The sequence below is a fragment of the Musca domestica genome, unplaced genomic scaffold, assembly GCF_030504385.1.
Source record: "Musca domestica strain aabys unplaced genomic scaffold, Musca_domestica.polishedcontigs.V.1.1 46, whole genome shotgun sequence".
Taxonomy (NCBI): Eukaryota; Metazoa; Arthropoda; class Insecta; order Diptera; family Muscidae; genus Musca; species Musca domestica.
This window is the reverse complement of record NW_026712336.1, coordinates 7437830-7452469: the sequence shown is the minus strand read 5'-3', so window position 1 is coordinate 7452469 and position 14640 is coordinate 7437830. Positions and strand designations below refer to the sequence as shown.

The window sequence follows — 14640 nt, the reverse complement described above, 5'->3', positions numbered from 1 at the left end:
CATGTTGACTTGGATTCATAATAAAAAGTATCAGTTTTATACCCAGCAACAATACCCATTACAAATGTGATTACTTACCCATTATATAACAAGGCCATTTCACGCAAATAGGCAGTTATACTTTATTTTAAGAATATTTTGAGGGAGTTTTGTCACTTCAGCTATCACTGAGGTCTTGCAACGTCTTCCTGGCAATATTTTCAAAATAAAAACCAGTAAGAAAAAGTCAAAGGTCGGGCGGAGCCGACTATATAATACCCTACACCACCATGCGTATTTAGTAAAGCTCCCGAAAAAAAGTTTTTGTTGGGAATTTATGTGAAGTAAATTAGACCAACTATGAACCAAATAACATTGCTGGATAGTGCATGATATGACTTCATTAAGGATTATATTAAAAAAAATATTTATTGGAGCAATAGATATACGGATCGAGTTTCACCAAATGGATAAATTCGGCTGAATATGAAGAAATCTATTCAATTTGGGCCGATATTACATATATAGTGAGCAATAACCGTAAAACCGGATGAAGATGTTTATCGATGGTATATAAAAATCTGAACCGATTTCGATAAAATTTGGCACAGATATTTTCGAGCAGTATCTGGTGCCCGGCATCAAATATTATTGTAATGGAGTGCATATTACGCATGTGAGGGGCATAAAATCCCAATTCGGATGAAACATATATATGGGAGCTATAGCTGTATCTGAACCGATATTCATAAAATGGGAAGCACTTGCTTTGGGGATAAATTCCGTCAGAAGTGCCAAAATTCAGTCCATTTGGGATGATATTAGCCATTTGGTGCACAATTAACTTGAAATCGGATAAAGATATATATGGAAGCTATATCCAAATGTGAACCGATCTTGAAAAAAATCTAAACACTTATTTCTGAGCTGTATCTGATATCAGGTACCTAAGTTTGTTGTTGTAGAGTGCATATTACACACGTGAGGGACTTAAACCTTCAAATCGGATGAAACATATACATGGGAGCTATAGCTATATCTGAACCGATTTTCACCAAATTTGATGTATTTGCTTCTAGACTGACTTCGATCGGACTTGCATAAATTCAGGTCATTTGGACTGATATTGGGCCTCTGGTGCATAATAAACCTGAATCGATCTTGATAAAATTTGGCAGAGGTATTTTGGACTGTATCTGATATCTGGTACCAAATATAATTATTGTGGAGTGCATTTCACGAATGTGGGGACTTAAGCCCCAAATCGGATGAAACATGTATATGGGAGCAATAGCCATATCTGAAACGATTTTCACCAAATTTGAAGTACTTGCTTCTAGACCGAATTCTGTGGTATGTGCCAAAATTCGGGTCATTTGGACGATATTGGCCATTTTGTGTGCAATTAACCCGAAATCGGTTGGAGATATATATAGGTGCTATATCTAATCTTTATGATGATCCTCAAAATTAACTATGGATCTATCTGGCTTCCTTCTCCAAGTTACAAAGTCGTAATACCCTTACCACTATGTGGTGTAGGGCTTAATTTTTAGTGAGCCATTTTTTCGATCTGATTTTTTATGCATCCACCATACATGGTATGGAGGGCGTATTAAATTTGTCATTCCGTATGTAACACCTCGAAATATACACTTTACACATCAGAAATCATGTATATTCTTGATCAGCATAAAATTCTATGTCGATTTAGCGATGTCCGTATTTGTGTCTGCCTGTCTGCCGGTTTTTGGAAATCACTCTAGCTTTCAAACGAAATGAAGTAGTTTGAAAAATTTTACTCTGATGTATTAGGTCTTCAGGACGTTTGGTTTTGAAAATGGGCTACATAGGTCCACGTCTTATTATAGTCCCCATATGACTGTACCGACAGATTTAAGGGGTTTTGGGTGGTTTAGTCAAAATTTGACCCCAAATTTACTGACATTTGACAGTATGGCTTCCCAGTATATAGGGAACTGTCAACATAGGTCTAAGTTTTGGTATAATCCCCATATAACTGTACCCCGATATTCGGTATTCTGATGATTATAGCGACATTAGTAAACGGAATTGTTTAACATTTTTTATTAGAAGTTCCAAATGGGTGCTACAGCCTTTGACTGAAATTTGTCTTTGTAGGTCCAGGTCTTCGTATAGCCCCCATATAACTGTATGTCCCAATATTCAGAATTCTGATGATTTTAGCGACATTATTCACCGGAACTGTTTCAAATTTAGTATATAAAGTTCATATTGGGTACTGCAACCTGTGACAGAAAATTGCCTATGTAGGTTCTGGTCTTCATATAGACCCCTTATAACAGTACCCACAATATACGGAATTTTGCGACATCAATCACCGAAATTCTTCAAAATTTAGTATTTTAAGTTCTAAATGGGTACTATAGCCTATGAGAAAAAAATGCTCATACAGGTCCACATCTTCGTATAGCCCCCATATAAGGGTGCTAGATTCGGTATTTTGATAATTTTAGAGACGTTATCCACCGGAAATGTTTAAAATTTTGTATTTGAAGTTCTTAATGGGTACTACAAACTTTAATATAAGATTGTTTATGCAGGTCAAGGTTTTCATATAGCCCCCATATATCGGCACCTCCCTATATTCGGTATTATGATGATTTTAACGGCATTGTCCACCGGAATTGTTTCATATTCCGTATTTTAAGTTCGTAATGGCTACTTCATCCTATGACAAAAACTACTCATGCCAGAATTTTTTGGGTAAACAATTTTAACCCTTGAGCGAGACACCAAAGGGGCCTTTATGGCATTTTCTTCAAATTAGGGTATAAAACTTCCTTTAAAAGTGGTCGTAGCCTATCAAAATATTTCAGAAATTTATTTGTCAGAAAATTCTACTATAGTTCCCAGAAGACATCTAATATCTTACTTCTACCTAAACGGCAGGAATTCATATACATTAAAAACATATTTTAGGGTTAACGCCGTACTTTTTGTGAATTTATGTAAAAATCTCCTACAAAGCATCATTTTAAAGGAATAATGTCAAAGACAAAATTATTCTTCATCAAATTTCACTATATTCTAACACTAAATTCACCAAACGGAAGAAATCTCTAATTCCCTTATATATCTAGAAAATATATGCATCAATATTGCCAACAAAACTTGTAAAAGTCTTTCGTTGACTTTTTTCGAGTTGATGCATGAAAGTAACATAAAATTTTAATTTAGGCAGAAAGTGTCAAAAGTTGAAATATTCTATATAAAATTTCACTACTAATCTCAAAATAAACTATATATCTAAATTTAAAAGTTTATAAGAAAATTGCCTTCGAAATTTATATATTACAATTAAACAATATTTGTTTTTTTTCTGTTAATTCTGCACGCTTCCAATATAAGTCAAATACCCCCTTTGTACATATTTTTTTGGAAAAAGTTTCAAAGGGGGAATTATTCTAGATCGAATTTCATTGTAAGTCTTCGAACAACAGAAATATGTATACTAAGTATGTTCCATAGAAATGGCTATAGTCCCAGAGAGATAATCTGAATTCTAAACGGTTTGCAAGATATGAGCCTTACAAAATGATTTATTTGGATATCAATGTCCCAAATTTTGGAGGCCATAACCGCAAAAGTTAATGAGATAGGAAAAAACAACGATGTTGTGGGGTAAAAATGTGGTTAAAAATTATTGACTTAAAAATTAAGGCATTTATAATATAATATTTATAAAATTAGAATAGAAATATAAAAATGTATAAAATTTGACTACTATTTGCCGAAAGATATAGGCCCTCACTATATGGTTTGTCTTAGGAGATGATAATTCTTTTCACATATATTTCATATCCCAACAATATCTTCCTCCTTTCAAGGCGATAGTCTGCTTCCCAGTCCCTCGCCCCACAAAAAATGTTTGATTATTACTACAACATGGCAGCGGTGGGATTCGAACCCACGCCTCCGAGGAGACTGGTGCCTTAAACCAGCGCCTTAGACCGCTCGGCCACGCTACCGTTACGGAAGATGCCCCGTCCAAAATTCTCCACTCAATTACCAAAAATAGTTTATTTTTAGATTTCCAAATTTTTTTGTTCGTTTTTTTTTTCACATTTTATTGGATATCCACACCTCGGCATCACGAAAGGCGAGAAAGTGTCATATATTTATTTATGATTTCTCATATTATAAACATTTGAAATATATACTCAGCTAGCTAGACGCTCACACATTTGCGCTCAACGCGCACACAATATCCAGAATGCATGAACGGCATTAGAATCTCATAAAAATTTTCATGGCTTCCCATGTGGCTATGGCTATGTTGGAGAAAAAGAATTTTTTCCTTCAGAGAAACAATATAACTGGCAAATGGAAATTTTTACAAAAATTTTCCACGGCAGTGTAAAAATGTGGGTCATTTCTTTTCAAAGCAAACTAATCTTCAAATCGTTGTTTTAGTAGGGCTTCTCCTCATTGAATTTCCAGGTATTCGTGGTTATCGAAACACGAAATTCTTGCAAATGTCCTTTTTAATCCTGACAAGTAATCAACATATCCTCTTTCAACGTTTGACAATAGACAGCATATACCAGCCAAGGGATGAGTGTGGTATCATGAAGCCAAACTCATGCAATAATAACCTATATTAATATTATTTTCATAATAAGAACTCAATATGTCAACATTTGGCGAAAGTAAATGAAAATCATGACCAATACTTAAAAAAAATCTTGAAATTGGAGGCGACTACTCCAAAAATGGACCTTTTTCTCTTCAAATGATTCTGGATGTAATCCAAATATCTCTATCAAATTTCCAAACTATGGGAGGGCCTTGACAACATTTGTTCTACGAACCCAGAACTCCAATAATGCTCCAAGTATTATCAAGTCTACTTGGCATTTTCCACAACTCAGACTGGGTACTACAGTCTACGACAGAAATTTGCGAATGACGTCTTCGTATAGCCTCCATATAACAGTACATCCCAATATTCGGAATTTTAATGATTTTAGCTGCATTATTCACCGGAGTTGTTTCAAATTTCATATTAACAGTTTGTAATGTGAACTACAGTCTATGACAGAAAATTAACTAAGCAAGTGCAGACAGGTCCTCGTCTAGGTCCCATATATCAGTATTTCCCTATATTCGGTACTTCGATGATTTTAGCTCATTATTCACCAAGTCATTATTCAAGTCTTGTATTGAATATTGCAATGGTTTATGATAAAGGTTGCCATGCATGTCCTCGTCTTCGTATAGACCCCAATATAACGGCTATATTCGGTATTTTTAAGATTTTTACAGAATTTTTAACGGATTTTATGATTTTTGAGAAGTGCCAACCTAACTTTCAAAAAAAAAAAAAAAAACTAAAGACACAATAGTATCCAGAGATTGGTATCCAGGATTGGTATCCAGAGATTTTGGGGGCCATTGAAGCGAGGAACCTCATTTTGTAACCATGCTTGGAAGGCGCGTATTGAGTGCGATCCAAGGTCTGCGGCTAAAATTTTTGCGCGCACAAAGCTTTTATACACACAGAATATTATATTATATTGCGATAATATTCGCTATTTATTCTGATACCACGGTGGATTAATACGAGCGGAGAGCGACCGTCAGCTGTTATGGCGGCCCACTCGACAAACTGCTGGGCAACGAATCTTTTCTCATCGGACCGGAGAAACCCAAATTCGGCAGTTCACCACTTTCGTCCAGGCGAAGCAACTCTTTTGCTCTTTTGAGTCTATTTTCTTTCTGTTGCGGTTTAAGTTCTTGCACTTTTTGGAATTTCAATGGCTATACCCCGAGCTCATTTTTCAATATTTGCCGAATGGAATATTGCGATATGTTCAGCTTACGATCCATTTTTCGGCAGCTGCGACACGGGTTTCGATCAAGTCGCTTCTTTACTTTTCCCAACATTTCTGCTGATGTTGCTGTTTTCTTTCGTCCACTTTCTTGACGTCGGGCTACGCTTCCAATATCACGGTAATGATCGATGGTACGAGACACAAAAGATTTATTGACATTTAAATGCTGGAGTGTTCTGACGATAGCCACTTGTGGTTTTCCAGCCAAATATAAAGAAATCACATTATCACGCTTAAATTCCATCACGAATAACCTACTCCATAGAGTAGCAGAAGTCAAAATATATTTGAATAATCGAACATTGGCTAAGGGTATAGCTTGTTTTATGTCGAATATGTAATCATGTTTTGAATAAACTGCGAAATTATCAAACTATTTACGCCAAATATCTCAAACTGAAATATTTCTACCAACGATGTTTCTGGAGTGAATGTTAGATATACCAACTCACACCTTTTCTCTAAAAATGTAGAATTAGTGTCCGTATTCTTCAAACATCGAACATCTCAATACTTCTGCCGGTATAGGATCTAGTGTGAAAATCGACGATCCATTTCCTCAGTAGACTATTTAATGGAACCGGATCTCTGTAGATGAGCTAAAGTCCTTAAGGTATATGTATGAATGCCACCAGGATTCTGCAGGAAAGCTGAAGTGACTTCTTAGAGTAGTTGATGCCTCTTGAGTCTCCACGGACGAGATAGAGACTCCCAGGTCTCTGTAGACAAACTGAAAAGCTCCGCCTCTCTATAATCTCGGGAGAAGAGATTACGTCGGACGAGCAGAAACGGGTAACACTCCTCTATTCCACAAAAAAGTAAATAAATAAATAAATCGAAAAAATCGCATAACTTAAGTGAAGCTATTATCCGATGTGCTTCGAGTTCTTCGATGTCACCCTTATTTATCGAATCTCTTTTTTAAAGGGTCGAAAATTGGCTCTTACTGTCCATTGCTTCGTCTGCCCCATCGTAAATATTTAATAGACGCTATGTACAATTCTCTGGATTCGATTTTGCTGGGTAGTATGTATCTTCGCATAAACCTGAAATCTGGCACAGATTCGGGGCAAAGAGTATAGAGCATTTTTTGCATTTGCACAAGCCAGCATTACATTGTCGGTATATCGAATATATTGATGAAGTAAATGGACTAGGTGTCACCACCTCTTATAAGTCGTATCTTATGGCTAGTGAACTATTCCACGAGAAACATGTGTTAAAACCTGCCGTGAATACAATTAACATTGTGTATTTCGAGACCGGGTCTCTCACCAAACAATTGAATATTCTCTACTTCAATGAGAGTGAGATTTCTATACATTCTCTTGAGTATGATCTGGTAACAAGAGAACACTACCAACGCCCCGTTAATGCAAATATGTATAACGGCATAGCAAATACAAAATAAAATGCACAATAAATAACAACAACAATATTCACAAATACAACAACAAAGAAAACAACTTATTAGATCATATAAACAAAACAAAGCCAAACACAGGCACATTAATTTGAAGCAAAAGCAGTCTAAAGAACCGGCCAACCAGCCATTCAGCTAACCAACCAAACATCTATCCAATCAGCAACATCCGCATAGATTTCGAATTAATTTCGGACGACATTCACAAAATTTATGACTGCACAAATGGCGAAAATCCAACGAAGAAAGAAAGTCAGTCCAACGAAAAGCCCACGAGTTGCGTCGAATTTAGATGACATCGCCGGAGGGTGGCGGTGTGGATGCGTGAGCCGTGCGCCGAGGGCGGCCAATAGAAATTTGTTCGTTGCGCTCGATTTTGACATCACTCGTGAAAGTGTGAAAATTCTTGGCATATAGCAGCAGATATTGAAAATGATCGATCGATTTTGAACTACTTGTGTTTGAAGGAACAAAATTCTGTCGAATTTGTGGGTGGGTGGATGTGGATGGCATGTTTGTCTTTAAATTTAGGAAAATTTTTAAATTATGTCAATATTTCTATTTTGAATACGAAAATAACTAAAACGATTTGTGATTTTGTTTTTTTGGTATTTTTTTTTATAAACAAAGAGATTTATGATGGTGTTGTTGTTTCGGTTGCTGCTGCTGCTTCTGCTGAGCATAGACGTAATTTTTAAATATTTAATTTATGACATTAAAAAGTTGTTTTTCACATGAAAGACCTAAACATTTTATTGCAATGCTTGGTGACGTGCGTTCAAATTGACCTCATGGCATTTTAAAATTCGGAACAAAAAAATTCAATAAAAAACTAAACATTTTAAACGTATGGTAGACATTAAAGAGAAGAACGATACCAGAATCCAATATGGATCAAAGCATAGAGATACACAGTATATGGCGTTGAGCCGGAGGGCCATGATATTTTTATATATTGACGGGAAATGCTCTATGGAGCAGGAAGTCCTTAGAGACGAATGATGTCATTAGAGAAAAAATTATGCACCGAAAGACTGCGTAGTTAAACCAGAAGATTTCTACAGAGGAGCAAAAGACCACAGGGTCTCCATAGACGTGCTGAAGACCACAGGGTCTCTACAGACGAGTCAAAGGCTACAGCGTTCCTTCAGACAAGTTGAAGACCGCCGGGTCTTCGTTGGGAGATTTCTCTGGCTCTGCAATTATGAGCTGAAATCTACCGGAAGTGAAAGCCAGGGGAGCCAGTGAAAGCCCATAGGCGAGATGAAGTCCAGAGCGGGTTTCACTAGGCGAGTTATTGTCTACTGGGTCCCTTTTTACGAATTGGAAGCTTTCAGATCTCTCTAGATGAGCTGAAGCCCATTGGGTCTTTGTTATCGAACTGAATGTCATCGGGTCTCTCTTAAAAAACTGAACCTCTTCATATCCCTAAGACAAGGTCTCGGTAGACGAGCTGAGGGTCATCGGATCTATATTAAAGAGTTCGAGTCCCTTTGCACTAAGTAGAGGAGATAAAGGCCACCGGACCTCTATAGTCGAACTGAAATCAATGGAATCTGAATAGATGAATTAAAGACTTTTGGGTCTCTCTAGACGAGCTGAAGGTTTCTGGGTCTCTCTAGACGTGTGCAAGGCCACCTGGTCTCTTGAGTCAAACTCCAAGCAACCGGGTCTTTGTAAACGAGCAAAACCCGGTGGCCTTCAACCCGTCTATTCAGACCCAGTTCGTCATTTGAGATCTATCGATCTTCAGTTCATATACAGAAACCGTAAGGACATGGGCTGAAGCTGGCCAAGTTAGAGAGTTTTTTCATAGACGAGCTAGGCTTTTCCAGGTCAGAGAGTAGTTTCATAGATGAGCGGTTAGGTCAGGTCAGAAAGTCTTTTCTTAGACGAAATGAGCTGACCAGTTCCTGAAGTTTTTTCATAGACGAGCTTGTCTGGGCCAGGACTGGGAGTCTTTTGATTGACGACCTGGTCTAGGCCAGGTCCAGGAGTCTTTTTATAGACGAGCTGGTCTGCGCATGGGCTGAAGCTGGTCAGGTTAGAGAGTCCCTTCATAGACAAGCTAGGCTTTTCCAAGTCAGAAAGTCTTTTCCTTGACGAAATGACCAGTTCTTGGAGTTTTTCATTGGCGAGCTGGCCTGGGCTAGGTCTGGGAGTCTTCCTATAGACGAGCTGGTCTGGGCCAGATCAGAGAGTTGGCATGGAATCTTTACTTTGACCAGTCAGTCGAACTATGTAAGACCAGCTGGAGACCAGAAAATTTCTATGGTCGTGCTGGAAATGAAGGAGCCTACATTGCGTACTGGGGTCCAGGAGCCGATACAGACGAATTGGACCTCAAGTCCAACTTGTACTATCTAGGAGATCATTCAAATCGATCTGAAGGCAGGAGGGTCCCAAAACTATAGCTGCAAGTCAGGGAATCTCTAAAGACAGGCTGTATACCAGAAAATTCCTCAGACAATCTAGAGATCGGAAAATCTCTATGATTAGAAAGCCCATATGATGTACTGGAGAGCACGTTCAATTTGTTCAAAAACCTACTGAAGACAGGAGGGACCCAAAATATAGCTGGAAGTCAGGGAATCTCTAAAGGAAAGCTGTAGACCAGACTACCGTAGGTGAGGTGGAGATCGGGCAATCTCTATTGTCAGAGAGCCTCTATGACGTACTGGAGGCTAAGTAGCCTCTATAGACAATTGCTAGAGTTGCTAAAGTCGAGCTGTAGGCGAAAGAGTCCCAAAACTAGAGTTGAAGGTCGGAGAATCTTTAAAGACGAGCTATAAAACCAGAGGTTCCCTTGAGATGAGTTGGAAACAGGAAATGTCTATGGTCAGAGAGCATCGGCAGGTATCTGAAGTCCCAGTCTAACCTGTACTACCCAGGGAGCGCTAAAGTCGAGCTGAAGGCAAGGGAGCCCCAAAAACTAGGTCTCTAGGTCTAGGAATCTCTAAAGACGAGCTGTTGATCACTTAAGATCTATAAGTCTCTATGGTCAGAGAGCCTCAATGACATACTGGAAGCCAAGGAGTCTACAGAGTCCAAGTCCAACCTGTACGACCTGGGGAGTCGTTAAAGAGTTAATGGCGAAATAACCACAAAACTTGAGGTGAGACTCCCTATAGACGAGCTGTCTCTATGGTCAGAGACCCTCCATGACATGCTAAAGACCAAAGAACCCCTACAGAGATGCTAGAGTTTATGACGTCTTTATGGACGTGCTGGAGGCCAGAGAGCTTTTATCAACAAACTGATGGTCCCGAATTTTTATAGCCGAGCTGGAATGATAAGAGAAATCTTCCACAAACATAAGGCATCCTCTATAGAATTCTTTGGAAGAACACAAGGGAGCTTTTGTGGACGAACAGAATGTATCTTAAATAGTCGACTTGAGACTTGTAGAACCAGTCGTAATCTGTTCAATACCACATTTCTGGCTTTACCAATTTTTGGCTGTATTGTTACCACCAATTATAGAAGTAATGGGTGTCACACTTGTTGTTACAGCCCACTTCCATAACGCCCAATATTATTAACCAATCCATCTTCTACACAAAGACAAGCGAACCATGTAAACGGCAACACTTCTGCTTGTTAAAAAAATGATTAATAAGCCACGCCATTCAATACCTTTTTGAGGGTTCTTCCTTTAAACGATCCACCAGTTTACATTACAACAACACGATACCACAGCTAATAAGTAATTTGTCAAATAATGACAAAAAAACCTGTGGGCATCTCTAATCATTGTTGTATTTAAAAAAACACAAATTTAGATTTTAATTTCACACTCATTCACTCACACACGCACGCACGCAAGCAACCACAATAAAATGTCATTATGACAAACGCCCACTCGCCGAAAAGCTAAGAAGCAAGCAAACATGCAAAGTTACGAAGACGGCACTTTATTACCTTTACCAACCTACCTGATTTCATTACTACTAGATTTTTTAATACGTTTTATTGAACTTTAATGCCAGCGTCGGCCGTACCATCGCGTCTTGAATCATGAGCCAATGTGATGAGTTGTTATTGTGGCCCGAAGAGTTAACCAAAATTCTGCCAAACTAAGCGCCAAAGAAGAAAAATTAGTTCCCTCGAGTAAGCGATATTAATATGTCAATTTCAAACAAACACCCACCTCTTTGTTGTATGGCGAAGTCGTGTAAAGTTTGAAATTGATGTTGCGTGATTTGAATATCATATCTACAAATAATGAAATGATATTAACAAAAAACGAGTGGATTAAATGGTGTTGAAGGAAATTAGTTGTAAAATACCAACAACTATTTATAACAATTTTAAATATCCAAGAATAGTCAAAAAATAGTAAATGTCAAAAATAGGTTTAAAGTCGTCACCCCCATTGTCAAGGGTATTCGGAGAACCATCAACTTTCTCATGTTGGGCCAAAAACTTTTTAACACCTGAAAATATAGGTCCTAGACCTAAGATCTTCAGATGAGTATTTTTTGCCCACGCTACAGGTCGCAACAATGGCCCGATTCTTACGAAATGTTGCATGCAGATGGGGTTATGATCAGAATAGAAGCCCATTGCTGGGGGGAGATGATCGCAAAACATTTAGGGTTTGAAAATAACCAAAAACTGAAAAATTTTCAGTTTTAACAGTCTTTTCGGGGCGTTGCTGAGGTACTCAGTTACATATTTCACAATGTGAAGCTATCACTGCTTTTCCTCCATAGTCCTTTGGAAATCAAGAGTTTATTATTTACTATCAAATACCCGCTTCTTCGTTAGCGAAAATGGGAAATGTTTATAAATGTATCCCAAATTTATAATTCCCTCTACTATTCCAACGCTTTATACGAAATTCTGTACCATTTCGTACTTGTTACACTCTATTAAGTAGGCATTTCAAAAGCACCATGTTGTCTAAATCTCTCAGTGGACCCTTATACTAAAATGTATAATTCCACCGCTATTCCTATACTATATACCAAATTTAAATTAAATTATACAGTTCGTATTTCCAAAAGTAAAAAACTGTAATTTCGGCCGGGCCGAGCCATTTGCAACAAATATCGAAATTTTCAAAAAAATAAAATCTTTTAAAAATTATGTGAAATCTTAAAAATGCCGAATATAGCCGTTATATTGGGGTCTATAGGAAGACGTGGGCGTAGGCAACTTTTGTCACAAGCCAACAAAAAATTCAAATATGAAACTTGAAAAAAAAATCCTGGAATAACGTAGCTAAAATCATCAAAATACGGAACATAGGGAGGTACCGTTATATCGGGGCTATACGAAAACCTGCATAGACAATTTTCTGCCACGACATCTCAAACTATCAACATAAAATCGCCAAAATACACTAAAATCATCAAAATACCGAATATTGGGAGGTACCGTTATATGGAGGCTATACGATGACGTGGGAGCGCATACACAATTTTTTGTCGAATTCTAAATACGAAATTTAAAACTACTCCGAGGAATACTGTCCCTAAAATCGTCAAAATATCGAATATCGGGGGGTACCGTTTTATGTGTACCTATAGTGACATTTCTCTTCCAGGGGGTAAAGTGCTTAGAAAGAACTTTTAACATAGGTTTTTAGACAATTCCATTGAAAAATATCGAATATAGGGAAGAAACGTTATATGGGCGATACACGATATCGTGGACCTATATAGACAATACATTTCCAGGGGGTAAAATACTCAGAAGGAACTCCTTTTGTGGATTTTCAGACTATGTAATTGAAAAATTTGGCTACAGTCATCAACACCGAATATTGGAGAGGGATCTTTACATGGGGTGTATACGATATCGAGGACCGATATAGCCCGAACTTGACCTGCCTGCAGACAAAATACTGATCTGTGCAAAATTTTTGCTTCCTATCTTTATTCGTGACAGACGGAAACTTTGTTATGTCTAAAATTATTATCACCCCTATGCAGGGTGAAGAGAAGTCATCCTTATATCTAATTACTTTTTCCAACCTTTTATATTTAAATAAAACAAGCTTGAGGTCTCGAGCTCGAGCTTGAGGTCTTTGTTTTTGTGTTTATTTTATTTTCCAATATTTCGAATTTCGATGAATTTTATTTTCAGGGAATTGTTGTGTGAATAAATACTTAAAAATATAATAATTAACTTAAAGCTGACGTAGCGTTTCTACTCCGTCAATTTACATTATTCAACCCAAATATATATCAAAAATCCTCCATACTAACCGTACAAAAAATACTAATATTTTCTACTTTTCGTACCCTTATAGTACATATTGCAAAAAATCCAAACTTAGTTAACAACTCACATCCCAAAATTTCAGCCTTTTGGCCTAGTCGTTAATGAATCAGTCGGTCAGTCAATCCCTCAAATCTTTTATTGATATAAATTTATACGTACATTACATTCCTGATATGTAATTTTTATAAAGAACTGTGAATGTATTTCTATTAAATTCTCCCCAATTTGCATAATTTTTTTCGTTAATTTTCCAAAACTTTTTCTCAACTATCGATGCCTCTCACTCACTTTCCCAAAAAAAAACGCAAGTGAAACATACGAAAGTGAATTTAACTTCTTTGTTGATGAATGATGACTCACAACAAACAAACAGCTATAACAAAAACAACAATAGCACCACCAACAACAACAACAAGACATCCATCATAATGACCTTTAACATTACTCACCAGCACTAGCGCTAGCGAACCAAAGAGGAAAAACGAATAAAGTCAACGAAACATAACATTTTTATATTGCCTAAGGAAACAGTGTAAATTGTCGCCAAATACAAACAAGAGCAGACAAATGCACACACACACATTCACAGATAAAATAACCATTTCGCTCTCTTTTTGCAGTTGACAATTTGTCTGCAAAACAAAATCGTTAACATGGCAAGGAAAGTAAGATAAATCGGTTGACGGAGATAAGTTATAAGAGAATGGTAACAGAGTTTTAGCGGGAGAAAGAGAATTCTAGTTAGTTTAAAAGAGAGTTATTTATTTTGTTGGCCACTGGACACAAGAGCACAAAGCAGCTGTTATTGCCAGACACATGGTGCAAAGTAGGAAGTAGGAAATACGACACCGCACAAAGAATAAAAGGATTTTGGTTATTCTTTTTTGTTTGGTGGCAAATGAGCCATATGTTTTCTGGTGAAGAGAGTTAAGATCAAAAATTCTTAAAGGATAGTTCTTTTAGTTTTAATTATTCTTCCCATTTTAATTATTCTTTCTTCCATTTCTTGTCATTGGTGCTTTTTTTTCTTTCTTTGAGAAAATGTTAATTCCAATTGTAAATCCAATTGGATTATGCCGTTGTTTGATTTTAATATTCCTTTGCAGCTTACTTTGATTGTGTTGGTGC

General features: G+C 37.2%; 1 non-coding gene across 1 annotated transcript; it reads right to left on the bottom strand.

The window, feature by feature from the left end:
• Nucleotides 1–3910: 3910 nt before the first annotated feature.
• Nucleotides 3911–3992, bottom strand: TRNAL-AAG (transfer RNA leucine (anticodon AAG)). The gene has a single exon. It is a non-coding gene; the product is annotated as a tRNA-Leu (tRNA).
• Between the last annotated feature and the right edge of the window lie 10648 nt (nt 3993–14640).